The 25,201-nt window shown below is 45.9% G+C and overlaps 11 non-coding genes across 11 annotated transcripts; all 11 read right to left on the bottom strand.

Moving 5' to 3' along the window:
- Positions 1-1,859: 1,859 nt before the first annotated feature.
- LOC130340138 (U2 spliceosomal RNA) lies at positions 1,860-2,050 on the bottom strand. The gene has a single exon (XR_008880334.1). It is a non-coding gene; the product is annotated as a U2 spliceosomal RNA (small nuclear RNA).
- A 2,070-nt stretch (positions 2,051-4,120) lies between these two features.
- Positions 4,121-4,311, bottom strand: LOC130340139 (U2 spliceosomal RNA). Its single transcript, XR_008880335.1, has one exon. It is a non-coding gene; the product is annotated as a U2 spliceosomal RNA (small nuclear RNA).
- A 2,077-nt stretch (positions 4,312-6,388) lies between these two features.
- On the bottom strand, positions 6,389-6,579 carry LOC130340033 (U2 spliceosomal RNA). The gene has a single exon (XR_008880242.1). It is a non-coding gene; the product is annotated as a U2 spliceosomal RNA (small nuclear RNA).
- Positions 6,580-8,673: 2,094 nt separating this feature from the next.
- LOC130340084 (U2 spliceosomal RNA) lies at positions 8,674-8,864 on the bottom strand. The gene has a single exon (XR_008880288.1). It is a non-coding gene; the product is annotated as a U2 spliceosomal RNA (small nuclear RNA).
- Positions 8,865-10,931: 2,067 nt separating this feature from the next.
- LOC130340034 (U2 spliceosomal RNA) lies at positions 10,932-11,122 on the bottom strand. The gene has a single exon (XR_008880243.1). It is a non-coding gene; the product is annotated as a U2 spliceosomal RNA (small nuclear RNA).
- A 2,084-nt stretch (positions 11,123-13,206) lies between these two features.
- LOC130340035 (U2 spliceosomal RNA) lies at positions 13,207-13,397 on the bottom strand. The gene has a single exon (XR_008880244.1). It is a non-coding gene; the product is annotated as a U2 spliceosomal RNA (small nuclear RNA).
- Positions 13,398-15,485: 2,088 nt separating this feature from the next.
- Positions 15,486-15,676, bottom strand: LOC130340037 (U2 spliceosomal RNA). Its single transcript, XR_008880245.1, has one exon. It is a non-coding gene; the product is annotated as a U2 spliceosomal RNA (small nuclear RNA).
- Positions 15,677-17,779: 2,103 nt separating this feature from the next.
- Positions 17,780-17,970, bottom strand: LOC130340038 (U2 spliceosomal RNA). Its single transcript, XR_008880246.1, has one exon. It is a non-coding gene; the product is annotated as a U2 spliceosomal RNA (small nuclear RNA).
- Positions 17,971-20,052: 2,082 nt separating this feature from the next.
- Positions 20,053-20,243, bottom strand: LOC130340040 (U2 spliceosomal RNA). The gene has a single exon (XR_008880248.1). It is a non-coding gene; the product is annotated as a U2 spliceosomal RNA (small nuclear RNA).
- A 2,093-nt stretch (positions 20,244-22,336) lies between these two features.
- Positions 22,337-22,527, bottom strand: LOC130340041 (U2 spliceosomal RNA). The gene has a single exon (XR_008880249.1). It is a non-coding gene; the product is annotated as a U2 spliceosomal RNA (small nuclear RNA).
- Positions 22,528-24,631: 2,104 nt separating this feature from the next.
- On the bottom strand, positions 24,632-24,822 carry LOC130340042 (U2 spliceosomal RNA). The gene has a single exon (XR_008880250.1). It is a non-coding gene; the product is annotated as a U2 spliceosomal RNA (small nuclear RNA).
- Between the last annotated feature and the right edge of the window lie 379 nt (positions 24,823-25,201).

Below are 25,201 nucleotides of genomic sequence, written 5' to 3' on the forward strand. Positions count from 1 at the left end.
GAACCCTTCTTACTCCTCCTACTTGCATGTGACACTGGGCTTAGGATCTGCATAGGAAACACACACACAAGCACACACCTACCTTTGTTGCCTGCAGATGCCTCCTTGGCTGTCCCCAAACGGTATCAAACCAACACCCACGGGAAGCTGTAAGCATAGAGGACATGCCTGCACCCCATTGGACTTACCTGTGTGGGTTAAATCCGGGTTATTTGACAACCTATGGCGGTGATGGTTCTGCTCAGGCAGAGCAGTGCTGATGCTCCTCATAAAGCTGTCGCTGCTGTGAAGGTTCTAGGTGACATCACAAATCCCTATGGTTACATACACAACAAAGCTGGGTTGTTGTTGTTTACACTCTGCAAGGCCTGTGGAAGTGAGTGACATCATAGCACTGTAGTTCTGAGGGTTCTAGATGGATGCAACAATCTCCTGTTGCTTCTATGAAGGCCATAATAGACGACATCACCAAACAGCTCCATAGTCACATACACAGCAAAGGAGAGATGTTGTTTACACCTAGTGATGTCAGTGGTATTGAGTGACATCACAGCACAGTGCTAAGGCTCCTGGGCCTGGACACAGCAGCGGCTGCAATATCTCAACGGAGAATACGTTTATATATATGTGTGTGTGTGCGCGTATATATATATATATATATATATATATATATATATATATATATATTTCTCCGCCGAAATCACTTTTAAACCCATTTCCACCTTTTTTTCCCTTCTCTTCCTCTTACTTTTTTTTCACGTTTTTTTACGTTTTTCTCCTTTTCGCCTCTTTTCTGGGCGTATTATTCTTCTTTTTCTTCTTTTTTTTCGTCTAATGCATACCCCATCAGTGCAGCAATGCTTATTCAATACCGCCAGCAGATGGAGACACTGGGGGATAATTTTCTAAGGATTTATACTGATTTTTCCTGTCTGAATTTGTCGCACAGAAAGTTGCAGGCCAAATATGTGTGACATTTCTGCGACTTTAGCTTCTAGAGCATTTTTACAACATTATACATAGGTGCTGAATACATAAAAAGCGACTGTTCAGCGACAGACAAGTCGCATCGGCTGAAAGTAGGCCAGAATGTCAGTCCATGTTGGAGCAGGTTTAGATACAGTCTAAAGTATAGATCTCAAAGTCTGTGCACAGAATTTAGCAAGGGCCTCGCACCTTCTGATGCATCAGGTAGGTGCACAATAGCATAGCCTAACCCTCTGTACTTTGGTCTATATTGATGCGGGACATAGACAGCCAGCTGATGACCAATCCATTAGTGCAATGGATGGCTGGAAGCATTTGTCTTTGCCTTTGCAATACCACAGAAGCAATGCATGGTCAATGTACAGCAATGACACACCTGTGTGAACAGCCAGGAGACCCCCCCCCCCCCCCCCCCATGTTATGTTACATAGTTACATAGTTAGTACGGTCGAAAAAAGACATATGTCCATCAAGTTCAACCAGGGAATTAAGGGGTAGGGGTGTGGCGCGATATTGGGGAAGGGATGAGATTTTATATTTCTTCATAAGCATTAATCTTATTTTGTCAATTAGGAACATTCAGCACCCACCCGCTATCAAGGCAGCTGCCTATCATGTCATGCCCTACCTGCACAGGTGTGCTGGCTACTCAAATGATCCAATTAAGGAGGCCATTTAGTCAGCAGCAGCAGAAGTCCTGTGCCTGGACGCTCCAACAGCGGCCAGACACAAGCAGAAGCAGCAGAAGCAGCAGCAGCAGCACCACCTTTTGTTTTTTGGCTGCAGCAGCAAGGCCCACAGGGCTGGCTAGCTGGCTAGCCAGCAAGCAGGTAGCAATGAAAGTAGGAATCTTTCTTTTTAACCCTGTAAGGGGGTGGTGCACTGTACCCGAAGATACTGCCATATCGGGTCAATGCATAGGGCGACGGAAGCAAGCTTCGAAATCGGCCCCCGTTCTCAAAAATCCATTTAATATATGGTCCCCAGATAGGGGACGTATCAGATATTAAACTGATAAGAACAGATACTACACTTGATCTTAGCCAAAAGGCCGAGAAGCGATAACCGTGAAAGGGGCGGGCCCAACAAGGTCCCCTTCATGGGCACTATCACTGCTTGCTGTCAGGGAGGCTGCCAGACAATTTTCCATGCACACTCTGGGCTGGGGGGCAGTCAACCACCAGTACACACAGCAGAACCTAAACCCATACCATTATTGCTAAGCAGCAAGACAGGGGCCCATTGCACTCCCACGGGGCCTTTTTAAATGCAATCCATAACCCGGATTTGCCAGGAACCCTTCTTACTCCTCCTACTTGCATGTGACACTGGGCTTAGGATCTGCATAGGAAACACACACACAAGCACACACCTACCTTTGTTGCCTGCAGATGCCTCCTTGGCTGTCCCCAAACGGTATCAAACCAACACCCACGGGAAGCTGTAAGCATAGAGGACATGCCTGCACCCCATTGGACTTACCTGTGTGGGTTAAATCCGGGTTATTTGACAACCTATGGCGGTGATGGTTCTGCTCAGGCAGAGCAGTGCTGATGCTCCTCATAAAGCTGTCGCTGCTGTGAAGGTTCTAGGTGACATCACAAATCCCTATGGTTACATACACAACAAAGCTGGGTTGTTGTTGTTTACACTCTGCAAGGCCTGTGGAAGTGAGTGACATCATAGCACTGTAGTTCTGAGGGTTCTAGATGGATGCAACAATCTCCTGTTGCTTCTATGAAGGCCATAATAGATGACATCACCAAACAGCTCCATAGTCACATACACAGCAAAGGAGAGATGTTGTTTACACCTAGTGATGTCAGTGGTATTGAGTGACATCACAGCACAGTGCTAAGGCTCCTGGGCCTGGACACAGCAGCGGCTGCAATATCTCAACGGAGAATACGTTTATATATATGTGTGTGTGTGCGCGTATATATATATATATATATATATATATATATATATATATATTCTCCGCCGAAATCACTTTTAAACCCATTTCCACCTTTTTTTCCCTTCTCTTCCTCTTACTTTTTTTTCACGTTTTTTTACGTTTTTCTCCTTTTCGCCTCTTTTCTGGGCGTATTATTCTTCTTTTTCTTCTTTTTTTTCGTCTAATGCATACCCCATCAGTGCAGCAATGCTTATTCAATACCGCCAGCAGATGGAGACACTGGGGGATAATTTTCTAAGGATTTATACTGATTTTTCCTGTCTGAATTTGTCGCACAGAAAGTTGCAGGCCAAATATGTGTGACATTTCTGCGACTTTAGCTTCTAGAGCATTTTTACAACATTATACATAGGTGCTGAATACATAAAAAGCGACTGTTCAGCGACAGACAAGTCGCATCGGCTGAAAGTAGGCCAGAATGTCAGTCCATGTTGGAGCAGGTTTAGATACAGTCTAAAGTATAGATCTCAAAGTCTGTGCACAGAATTTAGCAAGGGCCTCGCACCTTCTGATGCATCAGGTAGGTGCACAATAGCATAGCCTAACCCTCTGTACTTTGGTCTATATTGATGCGGGACATAGACAGCCAGCTGATGACCAATCCATTAGTGCAATGGATGGCTGGAAGCATTTGTCTTTGCCTTTGCAATACCACAGAAGCAATGCATGGTCAATGTACAGCAATGACACACCTGTGTGAACAGCCAGGAGACCCCCCCCCCCCCATGTTATGTTACATAGTTACATAGTTAGTACGGTCGAAAAAAGACATATGTCCATCAAGTTCAACCAGGGAATTAAGGGGTAGGGGTGTGGCGCGATATTGGGGAAGGGATGAGATTTTATATTTCTTCATAAGCATTAATCTTATTTTGTCAATTAGGAACATTCAGCACCCACCCGCTATCAAGGCAGCTGCCTATCATGTCATGCCCTACCTGCACAGGTGTGCTGGCTACTAAAATGATCCAATTAAGGAGGCCATTTAGTCAGCAGCAGCAGAAGTCCTGTGCCTGGACGCTCCAACAGCGGCCAGACACAAGCAGAAGCAGCAGCAGCAGCACCACCTTTTGTTTTTTGGCTGCAGCAGCAAGGCCCACAGGGCTGGCTAGCTGGCTAGCCAGCAAGCAGGTAGCAATGAAAGTAGGAATCTTTCTTTTTAACCCTGTAAGGGGGTGGTGCACTGTACCCGAAGATACTGCCATATCGGGTCAATGCATAGGGCGACGGAAGCAAGCTTCGAAATCGGCCCCCGTTCTCAAAAATCCATTTAATATATGGTCCCCAGATAGGGGACGTATCAGATATTAAACTGATAAGAACAGATACTACACTTGATCTTAGCCAAAAGGCCGAGAAGCGATAACCGTGAAAGGGGCGGGCCCAACAAGGTCCCCTTCATGGGCACTATCACTGCTTGCTGTCAGGGAGGCTGCCAGACAATTTTCCATGCACACTCTGGGCTGGGGGGCAGTCAACCACCAGTACACACAGCAGAACCTAAACCCATACCATTATTGCTAAGCAGCAAGACAGGGGCCCATTGCACTCCCACGGGGCCTTTTTAAATGCAATCCATAACCCGGATTTGCCAGGAACCCTTCTTACTCCTCCTACTTGCATGTGACACTGGGCTTAGGATCTGCATAGGAAACACACACACAAGCACACACCTACCTTTGTTGCCTGCAGATGCCTCCTTGGCTGTCCCCAAACGGTATCAAACCAACACCCACGGGAAGCTGTAAGCATAGAGGACATGCCTGCACCCCATTGGACTTACCTGTGTGGGTTAAATCCGGGTTATTTGACAACCTATGGCGGTGATGGTTCTGCTCAGGCAGAGCAGTGCTGATGCTCCTCATAAAGCTGTCGCTGCTGTGAAGGTTCTAGGTGACATCACAAATCCCTATGGTTACATACACAACAAAGCTGGGTTGTTGTTGTTTACACTCTGCAAGGCCTGTGGAAGTGAGTGACATCATAGCACTGTAGTTCTGAGGGTTCTAGATGGATGCAACAATCTCCTGTTGCTTCTATGAAGGCCATAATAGACGACATCACCAAACAGCTCCATAGTCACATACACAGCAAAGGAGAGATGTTGTTTACACCTAGTGATGTCAGTGGTATTGAGTGACATCACAGCACAGTGCTAAGGCTCCTGGGCCTGGACACAGCAGCGGCTGCAATATCTCAACGGAGAATACGTTTATATATATGTGTGTGTGTGCGCGTATATATATATATATATATATATATATATATATATATATATATATTCTCCGCCGAAATCACTTTTAAACCCATTTCCACCTTTTTTTCCCTTCTCTTCCTCTTACTTTTTTTTCACGTTTTTTTACGTTTTTCTCCTTTTCGCCTCTTTTCTGGGCGTATTATTCTTCTTTTTCTTCTTTTTTTTCGTCTAATGCATACCCCATCAGTGCAGCAATGCTTATTCAATACCGCCAGCAGATGGAGACACTGGGGGATAATTTTCTAAGGATTTATACTGATTTTTCCTGTCTGAATTTGTCGCACAGAAAGTTGCAGGCCAAATATGTGTGACATTTCTGCGACTTTAGCTTCTAGAGCATTTTTACAACATTATACATAGGTGCTGAATACATAAAAAGCGACTGTTCAGCGACAGACAAGTCGCATCGGCTGAAAGTAGGCCAGAATGTCAGTCCATGTTGGAGCAGGTTTAGATACAGTCTAAAGTATAGATCTCAAAGTCTGTGCACAGAATTTAGCAAGGGCCTCGCACCTTCTGATGCATCAGGTAGGTGCACAATAGCATAGCCTAACCCTCTGTACTTTGGTCTATATTGATGCGGGACATAGACAGCCAGCTGATGACCAATCCATTAGTGCAATGGATGGCTGGAAGCATTTGTCTTTGCCTTTGCAATACCACAGAAGCAATGCATGGTCAATGTACAGCAATGACACACCTGTGTGAACAGCCAGGAGACCCCCCCATGTTATGTTACATAGTTACATAGTTAGTACGGTCGAAAAAAGACATATGTCCATCAAGTTCAACCAGGGAATTAAGGGGTAGGGGTGTGGCGCGATATTGGGGAAGGGATGAGATTTTATATTTCTTCATAAGCATTAATCTTATTTTGTCAATTAGGAACATTCAGCACCCACCCGCTATCAAGGCAGCTGCCTATCATGTCATGCCCTACCTGCACAGGTGTGCTGGCTACTCAAATGATCCAATTAAGGAGGCCATTTATTCAGCAGCAGCAGAAGTCCTGTGCCTGGACGCTCCAACAGCGGCCAGACACAAGCAGAAGCAGCAGAAGCAGCAGCAGCAGCACCACCTTTTGTTTTTTGGCTGCAGCAGCAAGGCCCACAGGGCTGGCTAGCTGGCTAGCCAGCAAGCAGGTAGCAATGAAAGTAGGAATCTTTCTTTTTAACCCTGTAAGGGGGTGGTGCACTGTACCCGAAGATACTGCCATATCGGGTCAATGCATAGGGCGACGGAAGCAAGCTTCGAAATCGGCCCCCGTTCTCAAAAATCCATTTAATATATGGTCCCCAGATAGGGGACGTATCAGATATTAAACTGATAAGAACAGATACTACACTTGATCTTAGCCAAAAGGCCGAGAAGCGATAACCGTGAAAGGGGCGGGCCCAACAAGGTCCCCTTCATGGGCACTATCACTGCTTGCTGTCAGGGAGGCTGCCAGACAATTTTCCATGCACACTCTGGGCTGGGGGGCAGTCAACCACCAGTACACACAGCAGAACCTAAACCCATACCATTATTGCTAAGCAGCAAGACAGGGGCCCATTGCACTCCCACGGGGGCTTTTTAAATGCAATCCATAACCCGGATTTGCCAGGAACCCTTCTTACTCCTCCTACTTGCATGTGACACTGGGCTTAGGATCTGCATAGGAAACACACACACAAGCACACACCTACCTTTGTTGCCTGCAGATGCCTCCTTGGCTGTCCCCAAACGGTATCAAACCAACACCCACGGGAAGCTGTAAGCATAGAGGACATGCCTGCACCCCATTGGACTTACCTGTGTGGGTTAAATCCGGGTTATTTGACAACCTATGGCGGTGATGGTTCTGCTCAGGCAGAGCAGTGCTGATGCTCCTCATAAAGCTGTCGCTGCTGTGAAGGTTCTAGGTGACATCACAAATCCCTATGGTTACATACACAACAAAGCTGGGTTGTTGTTGTTTACACTCTGCAAGGCCTGTGGAAGTGAGTGACATCATAGCACTGTAGTTCTGAGGGTTCTAGATGGATGCAACAATCTCCTGTTGCTTCTATGAAGGCCATAATAGACGACATCACCAAACAGCTCCATAGTCACATACACAGCAAAGGAGAGATGTTGTTTACACCTAGTGATGTCAGTGGTATTGAGTGACATCACAGCACAGTGCTAAGGCTCCTGGGCCTGGACACAGCAGCGGCTGCAATATCTCAACGGAGAATACGTTTATATATATGTGTGTGTGTGCGCGTATATATATATATATATATATATATATATATATATATATATATATATATTCTCCGCCGAAATCACTTTTAAACCCATTTCCACCTTTTTTTCCCTTCTCTTCCTCTTACTTTTTTTTCACGTTTTTTTACGTTTTTCTCCTTTTCGCCTCTTTTCTGGGCGTATTATTCTTCTTTTTCTTCTTTTTTTTCGTCTAATGCATACCCCATCAGTGCAGCAATGCTTATTCAATACCGCCAGCAGATGGAGACACTGGGGGATAATTTTCTAAGGATTTATACTGATTTTTCCTGTCTGAATTTGTCGCACAGAAAGTTGCAGGCCAAATATGTGTGACATTTCTGCGACTTTAGCTTCTAGAGCATTTTTACAACATTATACATAGGTGCTGAATACATAAAAAGCGACTGTTCAGCGACAGACAAGTCGCATCGGCTGAAAGTAGGCCAGAATGTCAGTCCATGTTGGAGCAGGTTTAGATACAGTCTAAAGTATAGATCTCAAAGTCTGTGCACAGAATTTAGCAAGGGCCTCGCACCTTCTGATGCATCAGGTAGGTGCACAATAGCATAGCCTAACCCTCTGTACTTTGGTCTATATTGATGCGGGACATAGACAGCCAGCTGATGACCAATCCATTAGTGCAATGGATGGCTGGAAGCATTTGTCTTTGCCTTTGCAATACCACAGAAGCAATGCATGGTCAATGTACAGCAATGACACACCTGTGTGAACAGCCAGGAGACCCCCCCATGTTATGTTACATAGTTACATAGTTAGTACGGTCGAAAAAAGACATATGTCCATCAAGTTCAACCAGGGAATTAAGGGGTAGGGGTGTGGCGCGATATTGGGGAAGGGATGAGATTTTATATTTCTTCATAAGCATTAATCTTATTTTGTCAATTAGGAACATTCAGCACCCACCCGCTATCAAGGCAGCTGCCTATCATGTCATGCCCTACCTGCACAGGTGTGCTGGCTACTCAAATGATCCAATTAAGGAGGCCATTTAGTCAGCAGCAGCAGAAGTCCTGTGCCTGGACGCTCCAACAGCGGCCAGACACAAGCAGAAGCAGCAGAAGCAGCAGCAGCAGCACCACCTTTTGTTTTTTGGCTGCAGCAGCAAGGCCCACAGGGCTGGCTAGCTGGCTAGCCAGCAAGCAGGTAGCAATGAAAGTAGGAATCTTTCTTTTTAACCTTCTTTTTAACCCTGTAAGGGGGGTGGTGCACTGTACCCGAAGATTACTGCCATATCGGTCAATGCATAGGGCGACGGAAGGCAAGCTTCGAAATCGGCCCCCGTTCTCAAAAATCCATTTAATATATGGTCCCAGATAGGGGACGTATCAGATATTAAACTGATAAGAACAGATACTACACTTGATCTTAGCCAAAAGGCCGAGAAGCGATAACCGTGAAAGGGGCGGGCCCAACAAGGTCCCCTTCATGGGCACTATCACTGCTTGCTGTCAGGGAGGCTGCCAGACAATTTTCCATGCACACTCTGGGCTGGGGGGGCAGTCAACCACCAGTACACACAGCAGAACCTAAACCCCATACCATTATTGCTAAGCAGCAAGACAGGGGCCCATTGCACTCCCACGGGGCCTTTTTAAATGCAATCCCATACCCGGATTTGCCAGGAACCCTTCTTACTCCTCCTACTTGCATGTGACACTGGGCTTAGGATCTGCATAGGAAACACACACACAAGCACACACCTACCTTTGTTGCCTGCAGATGCCTCCTTGGCTGTCCCCAAACGGTATCAAACCAACACCCACGGGAAGCTGTAAGCATAGAGGACATGCCTGCACCCCATTGGACTTACCTGTGTGGGGTAAATCCGGGTTATTTGACAACCTATGGCGGTGATGGTTCTGCTCAGGCAGAGCAGTGCTGATGCTCCTCATAAAGCTGTCGCCTGCTGTGAAGGTTCTAGGTGACATCACAAATCCCTATGGTTACATACACAACAAAGCTGGGTTGTTGTTGTTTACACTCTGCAAGGCCTGTGGAAGTGAGTGACATCATAGCACTGTAGTTCTGAGGGTTCTAGATGGATGCAACAATCTCCTGTTGCTTCTATGAAGGCCATAATAGACGACATCACCAAACAGCTCCATAGTCACATACACAGCAAAGGAGAGATGTTGTTTACACCTAGTGATGTCAGTGGTATTGAGTGACATCACAGCACAGTGCTAAGGCTCCTGGGCCTGGACACAGCAGCGGCTGCAATATCTCAACGGAGAATACGTTTATATATATGTGTGTGTGTGCGCGTATATATATATATATTATATATATATATATATATATATATATATATTTCTCCGCCGAAATCACTTTTAAACCCATTTCCACCTTTTTTTCCCTTCTCTTCCTCTTAATTTTTTTTCACGTTTTTTACGTTTTTCCTCCCTTTTCGCCTCTTTTCTGGGCGTATTATTCTTCTTTTTCTTCTTTTTTTTCGTCTAATGCATACCCCATCAGTGCAGCAATGCTTATTCAATACCGCCAGCAGATGGAGACACGGGGGGATAATTTTCTAAGGATTTATACTGATTTTTCCTGTCTGAATTTGTCGCACAGAAAGTTGCAGGCCAAATATGTGTGACATTTCTGCGACTTTAGCTTCGAGCATTTTACAACATTATACATAGGTAAAGCGACTGTTCAGCGACAGACAAGTCGCATCGGCTGAAAGTAGGCCAGAATGTCAGTCCATGTTGGAGCAGGTTTAGATACAGTCTAAAGTATAGATCTCAAAGTCTGTGCACAGAATTTAGCAAGGGCCTCGCACCTTCTGATGCATCAGGTAGGTGCACAATAGCATAGCCTAACCCTCTGTACTTTGGTCTATATTGATGCGGGACATAGACAGCCAGCTGATGACCAATCCATTAGTGCAATGGATGGCTGGAAGCATTTGTCTTTGCCTTTGCAATACCACAGAAGCAATGCATGGTCAATGTACAGCAATGACACACCTGTGTGAACAGCCAGGAGACCCCCCCATGTTATGTTACATAGTTACATAGTTAGTACGGTCGAAAAAAGACATATGTCCATCAAGTTCAACCAGGGAATTAAGGGGTAGGGGTGTGGCGCGATATTGGGGAAGGGATGAGATTTTATATTTCTTCATAAGCATTAATCTTATTTTGTCAATTAGGAACATTCAGCACCCACCCGCTATCAAGGCAGCTGCCTATCATGTCATGCCCTACCTGCACAGGTGTGCTGGCTACTCAAATGATCCAATTAAGGAGGCCATTTATTCAGCAGCAGCAGAAGTCCTGTGCCTGGACGCTCCAACAGCGGCCAGACACAAGCAGAAGCAGCAGAAGCAGCAGCAGCAGCACCACCTTTTGTTTTTTGGCTGCAGCAGCAAGGCCCACAGGGCTGGCTAGCTGGCTAGCCAGCAAGCAGGTAGCAATGAAAGTAGGAATCTTTCTTTTTAACCCTGTAAGGGGGTGGTGCACTGTACCCGAAGATACTGCCATATCGGGTCAATGCATAGGGCGACGGAAGCAAGCTTCGAAATCGGCCCCCGTTCTCAAAAATCCATTTAATATATGGTCCCCAGATAGGGGACGTATCAGATATTAAACTGATAAGAACAGATACTACACTTGATCTTAGCCAAAAGGCCGAGAAGCGATAACCGTGAAAGGGGCGGGCCCAACAAGGTCCCCTTCATGGGCACTATCACTGCTTGCTGTCAGGGAGGCTGCCAGACAATTTTCCATGCACACTCTGGGCTGGGGGGCAGTCAACCACCAGTACACACAGCAGAACCTAAACCCATACCATTATTGCTAAGCAGCAAGACAGGGGCCCATTGCACTCCCACGGGGCCTTTTTAAATGCAATCCATAACCCGGATTTGCCAGGAACCCTTCTTACTCCTCCTACTTGCATGTGACACTGGGCTTAGGATCTGCATAGGAAACACACACACAAGCACACACCTACCTTTGTTGCCTGCAGATGCCTCCTTGGCTGTCCCCAAACGGTATCAAACCAACACCCACGGGAAGCTGTAAGCATAGAGGACATGCCTGCACCCCATTGGACTTACCTGTGTGGGTTAAATCCGGGTTATTTGACAACCTATGGCGGTGATGGTTCTGCTCAGGCAGAGCAGTGCTGATGCTCCTCATAAAGCTGTCGCTGCTGTGAAGGTTCTAGGTGACATCACAAATCCCTATGGTTACATACACAACAAAGCTGGGTTGTTGTTGTTTACACTCTGCAAGGCCTGTGGAAGTGAGTGACATCATAGCACTGTAGTTCTGAGGGTTCTAGATGGATGCAACAATCTCCTGTTGCTTCTATGAAGGCCATAATAGACGACATCACCAAACAGCTCCATAGTCACATACACAGCAAAGGAGAGATGTTGTTTACACCTAGTGATGTCAGTGGTATTGAGTGACATCACAGCACAGTGCTAAGGCTCCTGGGCCTGGACACAGCAGCGGCTGCAATATCTCAACGGAGAATACGTTTATATATATGTGTGTGTGTGCGCGTATATATATATATATATATATATATATATATATATATATTTCTCCGCCGAAATCACTTTTAAACCCATTTCCACCTTTTTTTCCCTTCTCTTCCTCTTACTTTTTTTTCACGTTTTTTTACGTTTTTCTCCTTTTCGCCTCTTTTCTGGGCGTATTATTCTTCTTTTTCTTCTTTTTTTTCGTCTAATGCATACCCCATCAGTGCAGCAATGCTTATTCAATACCGCCAGCAGATGGAGACACTGGGGGATAATTTTCTAAGGATTTATACTGATTTTTCCTGTCTGAATTTGTCGCACAGAAAGTTGCAGGCCAAATATGTGTGACATTTCTGCGACTTTAGCTTCTAGAGCATTTTTACAACATTATACATAGGTGCTGAATACATAAAAAGCGACTGTTCAGCGACAGACAAGTCGCATCGGCTGAAAGTAGGCCAGAATGTCAGTCCATGTTGGAGCAGGTTTAGATACAGTCTAAAGTATAGATCTCAAAGTCTGTGCACAGAATTTAGCAAGGGCCTCGCACCTTGTGATGCATCAGGTAGGTGCACAATAGCATAGCCTAACCCTCTGTACTTTGGTCTATATTGATGCGGGACATAGACAGCCAGCTGATGACCAATCCATTAGTGCAATGGATGGCTGGAAGCATTTGTCTTTGCCTTTGCAATACCACAGAAGCAATGCATGGTCAATGTACAGCAATGACACACCTGTGTGAACAGCCAGGAGACCCCCCCCCCCCCCCCCCCATGTTATGTTACATAGTTACATAGTTAGTACGGTCGAAAAAAGACATATGTCCATCAAGTTCAACCAGGGAATTAAGGGGTAGGGGTGTGGCGCGATATTGGGGAAGGGATGAGATTTTATATTTCTTCATAAGCATTAATCTTATTTTGTCAATTAGGAACATTCAGCACCCACCCGCTATCAAGGCAGCTGCCTATCATGTCATGCCCTACCTGCACAGGTGTGCTGGCTACTCAAATGATCCAATTAAGGAGGCCATTTAGTCAGCAGCAGCAGAAGTCCTGTGCCTGGACGCTCCAACAGCGGCCAGACACAAGCAGAAGCAGCAGAAGCAGCAGCAGCAGCACCACCTTTTGTTTTTTGGCTGCAGCAGCAAGGCCCACAGGGCTGGCTAGCTGGCTAGCCAGCAAGCAGGTAGCAATGAAAGTAGGAATCTTTCTTTTTAACCCTGTAAGGGGGTGGTGCACTGTACCCGAAGATACTGCCATATCGGGTCAATGCATAGGGCGACGGAAGCAAGCTTCGAAATCGGCCCCCGTTCTCAAAAATCCATTTAATATATGGTCCCCAGATAGGGGACGTATCAGATATTAAACTGATAAGAACAGATACTACACTTGATCTTAGCCAAAAGGCCGAGAAGCGATAACCGTGAAAGGGGCGGGCCCAACAAGGTCCCCTTCATGGGCACTATCACTGCTTGCTGTCAGGGAGGCTGCCAGACAATTTTCCATGCACACTCTGGGCTGGGGGGCAGTCAACCACCAGTACACACAGCAGAACCTAAACCCATACCATTATTGCTAAGCAGCAAGACAGGGGCCCATTGCACTCCCACGGGGCCTTTTTAAATGCAATCCATAACCCGGATTTGCCAGGAACCCTTCTTACTCCTCCTACTTGCATGTGACACTGGGCTTAGGATCTGCATAGGAAACACACACACAAGCACACACCTACCTTTGTTGCCTGCAGATGCCTCCTTGGCTGTCCCCAAACGGTATCAAACCAACACCCACGGGAAGCTGTAAGCATAGAGGACATGCCTGCACCCCATTGGACTTACCTGTGTGGGTTAAATCCGGGTTATTTGACAACCTATGGCGGTGATGGTTCTGCTCAGGCAGAGCAGTGCTGATGCTCCTCATAAAGCTGTCGCTGCTGTGAAGGTTCTAGGTGACATCACAAATCCCTATGGTTACATACACAACAAAGCTGGGTTGTTGTTGTTTACACTCTGCAAGGCCTGTGGAAGTGAGTGACATCATAGCACTGTAGTTCTGAGGGTTCTAGATGGATGCAACAATCTCCTGTTGCTTCTATGAAGGCCATAATAGACGACATCACCAAACAGCTCCATAGTCACATACACAGCAAAGGAGAGATGTTGTTTACACCTAGTGATGTCAGTGGTATTGAGTGACATCACAGCACAGTGCTAAGGCTCCTGGGCCTGGACACAGCAGCGGCTGCAATATCTCAACGGAGAATACGTTTATATATATGTGTGTGTGTGCGCGTATATATATATATATATATATATATATATATATATATATATATATATATATATATTTCTCCGCCGAAATCACTTTTAAACCCATTTCCACCTTTTTTTCCCTTCTCTTCCTCTTACTTTTTTTTCACGTTTTTTTACGTTTTTCTCCTTTTCGCCTCTTTTCTGGGCGTATTATTCTTCTTTTTCTTCTTTTTTTTCGTCTAATGCATACCCCATCAGTGCAGCAATGCTTATTCAATACCGCCAGCAGATGGAGACACTGGGGGATAATTTTCTAAGGATTTATGCTGATTTTTCCTGTCTGAATTTGTCGCACAGAAAGTTGCAGGCCAAATATGTGTGACATTTCTGCGACTTTAGCTTCTAGAGCATTTTTACAACATTATACATAGGTGCTGAATACATAAAAAGCGACTGTTCAGCGACAGACAAGTCGCATCGGCTGAAAGTAGGCCAGAATGTCAGTCCATGTTGGAGCAGGTTTAGATACAGTCTAAAGTATAGATCTCAAAGTCTGTGCACAGAATTTAGCAAGGGCCTCGCACCTTCTGATGCATCAGGTAGGTGCACAATAGCATAGCCTAACCCTCTGTACTTTGGTCTATATTGATGCGGGACATAGACAGCCAGCTGATGACCAATCCATTAGTGCAATGGATGGCTGGAAGCATTTGTCTTTGCCTTTGCAATACCACAGAAGCAATGCATGGTCAATGTACAGCAATGACACACCTGTGTGAACAGCCAGGAGACCCCCCCATGTTATGTTACATAGTTACATAGTTAGTACGGTCGAAAAAAGACATATGTCCATCAAGTTCAACCAGGGAATTAAGGGGTAGGGGTGTGGCGCGATATTGGGGAAGGGATGAGATTTTATATTTCTTCATAAGCATTAATCTTATTTTGTCAATTAGGAACATTCAGCACCCACCCGCTATCAAGGCAGCTGCCTATCATGTCATGCCCTACCTGCACAGGTGTGCTGGCTACTCAAATGATCCAATTAAGGAGGCCATTTATTCAGCAGCAGCAGAAGTCCTGTGCCTGGACGCTCCAACAGCGGCCAGACACAAGCAGAAGCAGCAGAAGCAGCAGCAGCAGCACCACCTTTTGTTTTTTGGCTGCAGCAGCAAGGCCCACAGGGCTGGCTAGCTGGCTAGCCAGCAAGCAGGTAGCAATGAAAGTAGGAATCTTTCTTTTTAACCCTGTAAGGGGGTGGTGCACTGTACCCGAAGATACTGCCATATCGGGTCAATGCATAGGGCGACGGAAGCAAGCTTCGAAATCGGCCCCCGTTCTCAAAAATCCATTTAATATATGGTCCCCAGATAGGGGACGTATCAGATATTAAACTGATAAGAACAGATACTACACTTGATCTTAGCCAAAAGGCCGAGAAGCGATAACCGTGAAAGGGGCGGGCCCAACAAGGTCCCCTTCATGGGCACTATCACTGCTTGCTGTCAGGGAGGCTGCCAGACAATTTTCCATGCACACTCTGGGCTGGGGGGCAGTCAACCACCAGTACACACAGCAGAACCTAAACCCATACCATTATTGCTAAGCAGCAAGACAGGGGCCCATTGCACTCCCACGGGGCCTTTTTAAATGCAATCCATAACCCGGATTTGCCAGGAACCCTTCTTACTCCTCCTACTTGCATGTGACACTGGGCTTAGGATCTGCATAGGAAACACACACACAAGCACACACCTACCTTTGTTGCCTGCAGATGCCTCCTTGGCTGTCCCCAAACGGTATCAAACCAACACCCACGGGAAGCTGTAAGCATAGAGGACATGCCTGCACCCCATTGGACTTACCTGTGTGGGTTAAATCCGGGTTATTTGACAACCTATGGCGGTGATGGTTCTGCTCAGGCAGAGCAGTGCTGATGCTCCTCATAAAGCTGTCGCTGCTGTGAAGGTTCTAGGTGACATCACAAATCCCTATGGTTACATACACAACAAAGCTGGGTTGTTGTTGTTTACACTCTGCAAGGCCTGTGGAAGTGAGTGACATCATAGCACTGTAGTTCTGAGGGTTCTAGATGGATGCAACAATCTCCTGTTGCTTCTATGAAGGCCATAATAGACGACATCACCAAACAGCTCCATAGTCACATACACAGCAAAGGAGAGATGTTGTTTACACCTAGTGATGTCAGTGGTATTGAGTGACATCACAGCACAGTGCTAAGGCTCCTGGGCCTGGACACAGCAGCGGCTGCAATATCTCAACGGAGAATACGTTTATATATATGTGTGTGTGTGCGCGTATATATATATATATATATATATATATATATATATATATATATATATATATATATTTCTCCGCCGAAATCACTTTTAAACCCATTTCCACCTTTTTTTCCCTTCTCTTCCTCTTACTTTTTTTTCACGTTTTTTTACGTTTTTCTCCTTTTCGCCTCTTTTCTGGGCGTATTATTCTTCTTTTTCTTCTTTTTTTTCGTCTAATGCATACCCCATCAGTGCAGCAATGCTTATTCAATACCGCCAGCAGATGGAGACACTGGGGGATAATTTTCTAAGGATTTATACTGATTTTTCCTGTCTGAATTTGTCGCACAGAAAGTTGCAGGCCAAATATGTGTGACATTTCTGCGACTTTAGCTTCTAGAGCATTTTTACAACATTATACATAGGTGCTGAATACATAAAAAGCGACTGTTCAGCGACAGACAAGTCGCATCGGCTGAAAGTAGGCCAGAATGTCAGTCCATGTTGGAGCAGGTTTAGATACAGTCTAAAGTATAGATCTCAAAGTCTGTGCACAGAATTTAGCAAGGGCCTCGCACCTTGTGATGCATCAGGTAGGTGCACAATAGCATAGCCTAACCCTCTGTACTTTGGTCTATATTGATGCGGGACATAGACAGCCAGCTGATGACCAATCCATTAGTGCAATGGATGGCTGGAAGCATTTGTCTTTGCCTTTGCAATACCACAGAAGCAATGCATGGTCAATGTACAGCAATGACACACCTGTGTGAACAGCCAGGAGACCCCCCCCCCCCCCCCCCCATGTTATGTTACATAGTTACATAGTTAGTACGGTCGAAAAAAGACATATGTCCATCAAGTTCAACCAGGGAATTAAGGGGTAGGGGTGTGGCGCGATATTGGGGAAGGGATGAGATTTTATATTTCTTCATAAGCATTAATCTTATTTTGTCAATTAGGAACATTCAGCACCCACCCGCTATCAAGGCAGCTGCCTATCATGTCATGCCCTACCTGCACAGGTGTGCTGGCTACTCAAATGATCCAATTAAGGAGGCCATTTAGTCAGCAGCAGCAGCAGAAGTCCTGTGCCTGGACGCTCCAACAGCGGCCAGACACAAGCAGAAGCAGCAGAAGCAGCAGCAGCAGCACCACCTTTTGTTTTTTGGCTGCAGCAGCAAGGCCCACAGGGCTGGCTAGCTGGCTAGCCAGCAAGCAGGTAGCAATGAAAGTAGGAATCTTTCTTTTTAACCCTGTAAGGGGGTGGTGCACTGTACCCGAAGATACTGCCATATCGGGTCAATGCATAGGGCGACGGAAGCAAGCTTCGAAATCGGCCCCCGTTCTCAAAAATCCATTTAATATATGGTCCCCAGATAGGGGACGTATCAGATATTAAACTGATAAGAACAGATACTACACTTGATCTTAGCCAAAAGGCCGAGAAGCGATAACCGTGAAAGGGGCGGGCCCAACAAGGTCCCCTTCATGGGCACTATCACTGCTTGCTGTCAGGGAGGCTGCCAGACAATTTTCCATGCACACTCTGGGCTGGGGGGCAGTCAACCACCAGTACACACAGCAGAACCTAAACCCATACCATTATTGCTAAGCAGCAAGACAGGGGCCCATTGCACTCCCACGGGGCCTTTTTAAATGCAATCCATAACCCGGATTTGCCAGGAACCCTTCTTACTCCTCCTACTTGCATGTGACACTGGGCTTAGGATCTGCATAGGAAACACACACACAAGCACACACCTACCTTTGTTGCCTGCAGATGCCTCCTTGGCTGTCCCCAAACGGTATCAAACCAACACCCACGGGAAGCTGTAAGCATAGAGGACATGCCTGCACCCCATTGGACTTACCTATGTGGGTTAAATCCGGGTTATTTGACAACCTATGGCGGTGATGGTTCTGCTCAGGCAGAGCAGTGCTGATGCTCCTCATAAAGCTGTCGCTGCTGTGAAGGTTCTAGGTGACATCACAAATCCCTATGGTTACATACACAACAAAGCTGGGTTGTTGTTGTTTACACTCTGCAAGGCCTGTGGAAGTGAGTGACATCATAGCACTGTAGTTCTGAGGGTTCTAGATGGATGCAACAATCTCCTGTTGCTTCTATGAAGGCCATAATAGACGACATCACCAAACAGCTCCATAGTCACATACACAGCAAAGGAGAGATGTTGTTTACACCTAGTGATGTCAGTGGTATTGAGTGACATCACAGCACAGTGCTAAGGCTCCTGGGCCTGGACACAGCAGCGGCTGCAATATCTCAACGGAGAATACGTTTATATATATGTGTGTGTGTGCGCGTATATATATATATATATATATATATATATATATATATATATATATATATATTTCTCCGCCGAAATCACTTTTAAACCCATTTCCACCTTTTTTTCCCTTCTCTTCCTCTTACTTTTTTTTCACGTTTTTTTACGTTTTTCTCCTTTTCGCCTCTTTTCTGGGCGTATTATTCTTCTTTTTCTTCTTTTTTTTCGTCTAATGCATACCCCATCAGTGCAGCAATGCTTATTCAATACCGCCAGCAGATGGAGACACTGGGGGATAATTTTCTAAGGATTTATACTGATTTTTCCTGTCTGAATTTGTCGCACAGAAAGTTGCAGGCCAAATATGTGTGACATTTCTGCGACTTTAGCTTCTAGAGCATTTTTACAACATTATACATAGGTGCTGAATACATAAAAAGCGACTGTTCAGCGACAGACAAGTCGCATCGGCTGAAAGTAGGCCAGAATGTCAGTCCATGTTGGAGCAGGTTTAGATACAGTCTAAAGTATAGATCTCAAAGTCTGTGCACAGAATTTAGCAAGGGCCTCGCACCTTCTGATGCATCAGGTAGGTGCACAATAGCATAGCCTAACCCTCTGTACTTTGGTCTATATTGATGCGGGACATAGACAGCCAGCTGATGACCAATCCATTAGTGCAATGGATGGCTGGAAGCATTTGTCTTTGCCTTTGCAATACCACAGAAGCAATGCATGGTCAATGTACAGCAATGACACACCTGTGTGAACAGCCAGGAGACCCCCCCATGTTATGTTACATAGTTACATAGTTAGTACGGTCGAAAAAAGACATATGTCCATCAAGTTCAACCAGGGAATTAAGGGGTAGGGGTGTGGCGCGATATTGGGGAAGGGATGAGATTTTATATTTCTTCATAAGCATTAATCTTATTTTGTCAATTAGGAACATTCAGCACCCACCCGCTATCAAGGCAGCTGCCTATCATGTCATGCCCTACCTGCACAGGTGTGCTGTACTCAAATGATCCAATTAAGGAGGCCATTTAGTCAGCAGCAGCAGAAGTCCTGTGCCTGGACGCTCCAACAGCGGCCAGACACAAGCAGAAGCAGCAGAAGCAGCAGCAGCAGCACCACCTTTTGTTTTTTGGCTGCAGCAGCAAGGCCCACAGGGCTGGCTAGCTGGCTAGCCAGCAAGCAGGTAGCAATGAAAGTAGGAATCTTTCTTTTTAACCCTGTAAGGGGGTGGTGCACTGTACCCGAAGATACTGCCATATCGGGTCAATGCATAGGGCGACGGAAGCAAGCTTCGAAATCGGCCCCCGTTCTCAAAAATCCATTTAATATATGGTCCCCAGATAGGGGACGTATCAGATATTAAACTGATAAGAACAGATACTACACTTGATCTTAGCCAAAAGGCCGAGAAGCGATAACCGTGAAAGGGGCGGGCCCAACAAGGTCCCCTTCATGGGCACTATCACTGCTTGCTGTCAGGGAGGCTGCCAGACAATTTTCCATGCACACTCTGGGCTGGGGGGCAGTCAACCACCAGTACACACAGCAGAACCTAAACCCATACCATTATTGCTAAGCAGCAAGACAGGGGCCCATTGCACTCCCACGGGGCCTTTTTAAATGCAATCCATAACCCGGATTTGCCAGGAACCCTTCTTACTCCTCCTACTTGCATGTGACACTGGGCTTAGGATCTGCATAGGAAACACACACACAAGCACACACCTACCTTTGTTGCCTGCAGATGCCTCCTTGGCTGTCCCCAAACGGTATCAAACCAACACCCACGGGAAGCTGTAAGCATAGAGGACATGCCTGCACCCCATTGGACTTACCTGTGTGGGTTAAATCCGGGTTATTTGACAACCTATGGCGGTGATGGTTCTGCTCAGGCAGAGCAGTGCTGATGCTCCTCATAAAGCTGTCGCTGCTGTGAAGGTTCTAGGTGACATCACAAATCCCTATGGTTACATACACAACAAAGCTGGGTTGTTGTTGTTTACACTCTGCAAGGCCTGTGGAAGTGAGTGACATCATAGCACTGTAGTTCTGAGGGTTCTAGATGGATGCAACAATCTCCTGTTGCTTCTATGAAGGCCATAATAGACGACATCACCAAACAGCTCCATAGTCACATACACAGCAAAGGAGAGATGTTGTTTACACCTAGTGATGTCAGTGGTATTGAGTGACATCACAGCACAGTGCTAAGGCTCCTGGGCCTGGACACAGCAGCGGCTGCAATATCTCAACGGAGAATACGTTTATATATATGTGTGTGTGTGCGCGTATATATATATATATATATATATATATATATATATATATATATATATATATACTCCGCCGAAATCACTTTTAAACCCATTTCCACCTTTTTTTCCCTTCTCTTCCTCTTACTTTTTTTTCACGTTTTTTTACGTTTTTCTCCTTTTCGCCTCTTTTCTGGGCGTATTATTCTTCTTTTTCTTCTTTTTTTTCGTCTAATGCATACCCCATCAGTGCAGCAATGCTTATTCAATACCGCCAGCAGATGGAGACACTGGGGGATAATTTTCTAAGGATTTATACTGATTTTTCCTGTCTGAATTTGTCGCACAGAAAGTTGCAGGCCAAATATGTGTGACATTTCTGCGACTTTAGCTTCTAGAGCATTTTTACAACATTATACATAGGTGCTGAATACATAAAAAGCGACTGTTCAGCGACAGACAAGTCGCATCGGCTGAAAGTAGGCCAGAATGTCAGTCCATGTTGGAGCAGGTTTAGATACAGTCTAAAGTATAGATCTCAAAGTCTGTGCACAGAATTTAGCAAGGGCCTCGCACCTTCTGATGCATCAGGTAGGTGCACAATAGCATAGCCTAACCCTCTGTACTTTGGTCTATATTGATGCGGGACATAGACAGCCAGCTGATGACCAATCCATTAGTGCAATGGATGGCTGGAAGCATTTGTCTTTGCCTTTGCAATACCACAGAAGCAATGCATGGTCAATGTACAGCAATGACACACCTGTGTGAACAGCCAGGAGACCCCCCCCCCCCCCCCCATGTTATGTTACATAGTTACATAGTTAGTACGGTCGAAAAAAGACATATGTCCATCAAGTTCAACCAGGGAATTAAGGGGTAGGGGTGTGGCGCGATATTGGGGAAGGGATGAGATTTTATATTTCTTCATAAGCATTAATCTTATTTTGTCAATTAGGAACATTCAGCACCCACCCGCTATCAAGGCAGCTGCCTATCATGTCATGCCCTACCTGCACAGGTGTGCTGGCTAGTCAAATGATCCAATTAAGGAGGCCATTTAGTCAGCAGCAGCAGAAGTCCTGTGCCTGGACGCTCCAACAGCGGCCAGACACAAGCAGAAGCAGCAGAAGCAGCAGCAGCAGCACCACCTTTTGTTTTTTGGCTGCAGCAGCAAGGCCCACAGGGCTGGCTAGCTGGCTAGCCAGCAAGCAGGTAGCAATGAAAGTAGGAATCTTTCTTTTTAACCCTGTAAGGGGGTGGTGCACTGTACCCGAAGATACTGCCATATCGGGTCAATGCATAGGGCGACGGAAGCAAGCTTCGAAATCGGCCCCCGTTCTCAAAAATCCATTTAATATATGGTCCCCAGATAGGGGACGTATCAGATATTAAACTGATAAGAACAGATACTACACTTGATCTTAGCCAAAAGGCCGAGAAGCGATAACCGTGAAAGGGGCGGGCCCAACAAGGTCCCCTTCATGGGCACTATCACTGCTTGCTGTCAGGGAGGCTGCCAGACAATTTTCCATGCACACTCTGGGCTGGGGGGCAGTCAACCACCAGTACACACAGCAGAACCTAAACCCATACCATTATTGCTAAGCAGCAAGACAGGGGCCCATTGCACTCCCACGGGGCCTTTTTAAATGCAATCCATAACCCGGATTTGCCAGGAACCCTTCTTACTCCTCCTACTTGCATGTGACACTGGGCTTAGGATCTGCATAGGAAACACACACACAAGCACACACCTACATTTGTTGCCTGCAGATGCCTCCTTGGCTGTCCCCAAACGGTATCAAACCAACACCCACGGGAAGCTGTAAGCATAGAGGACATGCCTGCACCCCATTGGACTTACCTGTGTGGGTTAAATCCGGGTTATTTGACAACCTATGGCGGTGATGGTTCTGCTCAGGCAGAGCAGTGCTGATGCTCCTCATAAAGCTGTCGCTGCTGTGAAGGTTCTAGGTGACATCACAAATCCCTATGGTTACATACACAACAAAGCTGGGTTGTTGTTGTTTACACTCTGCAAGGCCTGTGGAAGTGAGTGACATCATAGCACTGTAGTTCTGAGGGTTCTAGATGGATGCAACAATCTCCTGTTGCTTCTATGAAGGCCATAATAGACGACATCACCAAACAGCTCCATAGTCACATACACAGCAAAGGAGAGATGTTGTTTACACCTAGTGATGTCAGTGGTATTGAGTGACATCACAGCACAGTGCTAAGGCTCCTGGGCCTGGACACAGCAGCGGCTGCAATATCTCAACGGAGAATACGTTTATATATATGTGTGTGTGTGCGCGTATGTATATATATATATATATATATATATATATATATATATATATATATATATATATATTTCTCCGCCGAAATCACTTTTAAACCCATTTCCACCTTTTTTTCCCTTCTCTTCCTCTTACTTTTTTTTCACGTTTTTTTACGTTTTTCTCCTTTTCGCCTCTTTTCTGGGCGTATTATTCTTCTTTTTCTTCTTTTTTTTCGTCTAATGCATACCCCATCAGTGCAGCAATGCTTATTCAATACCGCCAGCAGATGGAGACACTGGGGGATAATTTTCTAAGGATTTATACTGATTTTTCCTGTCTGAATTTGTCGCACAGAAAGTTGCAGGCCAAATATGTGTGACATTTCTGCGACTTTAGCTTCTAGAGCATTTTTACAACATTATACATAGGTGCTGAATACATAAAAAGCGACTGTTCAGCGACAGACAAGTCGCATCGGCTGAAAGTAGGCCAGAATGTCAGTCCATGTTGGAGCAGGTTTAGATACAGTCTAAAGTATAGATCTCAAAGTCTGTGCACAGAATTTAGCAAGGGCCTCGCACCTTCTGATGCATCAGGTAGGTGCACAATAGCATAGCCTAACCCTCTGTACTTTGGTCTATATTGATGCGGGACATAGACAGCCAGCTGATGACCAATCCATTAGTGCAATGGATGGCTGGAAGCATTTGTCTTTGCCTTTGCAATACCACAGAAGCAATGCATGGTCAATGTACAGCAATGACACACCTGTGTGAACAGCCAGGAGACCCCCCCCCCCCCCCCCCCATGTTATGTTACATAGTTACATAGTTAGTACGGTCGAAAAAAGACATATGTCCATCAAGTTCAACCAGGGAATTAAGGGGTAGGGGTGTGGCGCGATATTGGGGAAGGGATGAGATTTTATATTTCTTCATAAGCATTAATCTTATTTTGTCAATTAGGAACATTCAGCACCCACCCGCTATCAAGGCAGCTGCCTATCATGTCATGCCCTACCTGCACAGGTGTGCTGGCTACTCAAATGATCCAATTAAGGAGGCCATTTAGTCAGCAGCAGCAGAAGTCCTGTGCCTGGACGCTCCAACAGCGGCCAGACACAAGCAGAAGCAGCAGAAGCAGCAGCAGCAGCACCACCTTTTGTTTTTTGGCTGCAGCAGCAAGGCCCACAGGGCTGGCTAGCTGGCTAGCCAGCAAGCAGGTAGCAATGAAAGTAGGAATCTTTCTTTTTAACCCTGTAAGGGGGTGGTGCACTGTACCCGAAGATACTGCCATATCGGGTCAATGCATAGGGCGACGGAAGCAAGCTTCGAAATCGGCCCCCGTTCTCAAAAATCCATTTAATATATGGTCCCCAGATAGGGGACGTATCAGATATTAAACTGATAAGAACAGATACTACACTTGATCTTAGCCAAAAGGCCGAGAAGCGATAACCGTGAAAGGGGCGGGCCCAACAAGGTCCCCTTCATGGGCACTATCACTGCTTGCTGTCAGGGAGGCTGCCAGACAATTTTCCATGCACACTCTGGGCTGGGGGGCAGTCAACCACCAGTACACACAGCAGAACCTAAACCCATACCATTATTGCTAAGCAGCAAGACAGGGGCCCATTGCACTCCCACGGGGCCTTTTTAAATGCAATCCATAACCCGGATTTGCCAGGAACCCTTCTTACTCCTCCTACTTGCATGTGACACTGGGCTTAGGATCTGCATAGGAAACACACACACAAGCACACACCTACCTTTGTTGCCTGCAGATGCCTCCTTGGCTGTCCCCAAACGGTATCAAACCAACACCCACGGGAAGC

The sequence above is a fragment of the Hyla sarda genome, unplaced genomic scaffold (assembly GCF_029499605.1).
Source record: "Hyla sarda isolate aHylSar1 unplaced genomic scaffold, aHylSar1.hap1 scaffold_565, whole genome shotgun sequence".
Classification (NCBI taxonomy): Eukaryota; Metazoa; Chordata; class Amphibia; order Anura; family Hylidae; genus Hyla; species Hyla sarda.